We start from the raw sequence: 351 nt of genomic DNA, 5'->3' as shown, positions 1-351 counted from the left end.
TTTATGTTCATGAAAATATTTATCGTTGTAATTGTCATATTTACATGTGCAAAAATTTCCGGCCACTTAATATATTTGACCCATAGTAGGACTCGAGTGGTTTGTTTACATATAATATCGCGTTTAATGAATACACTTAGTTCGTAGGAAGTCGTGGAAGCATAAACATGGCTCGGCATACGCAAGTACAAATTCGAGAGAGAGTAATTCAATTTTCTGAAAATGGAAAGTCTTCTCGTGAGATTGCTTCATTATTATCGATAGGAAAATCAACCGTGAATGATATTATTGCTAAGTATCGTGCTGGATATGGTTTGGAAGATCGCCCGCGTATTGGAAGACCACGGGTCA

The sequence above is a fragment of the Wasmannia auropunctata genome, unplaced genomic scaffold (genome assembly GCF_000956235.1).
Source record: "Wasmannia auropunctata unplaced genomic scaffold, wasmannia.A_1.0 LD336111.1, whole genome shotgun sequence".
Classification (NCBI taxonomy): domain Eukaryota; kingdom Metazoa; phylum Arthropoda; class Insecta; order Hymenoptera; family Formicidae; genus Wasmannia; species Wasmannia auropunctata.
This window is presented reverse-complemented; position numbering follows the sequence as displayed.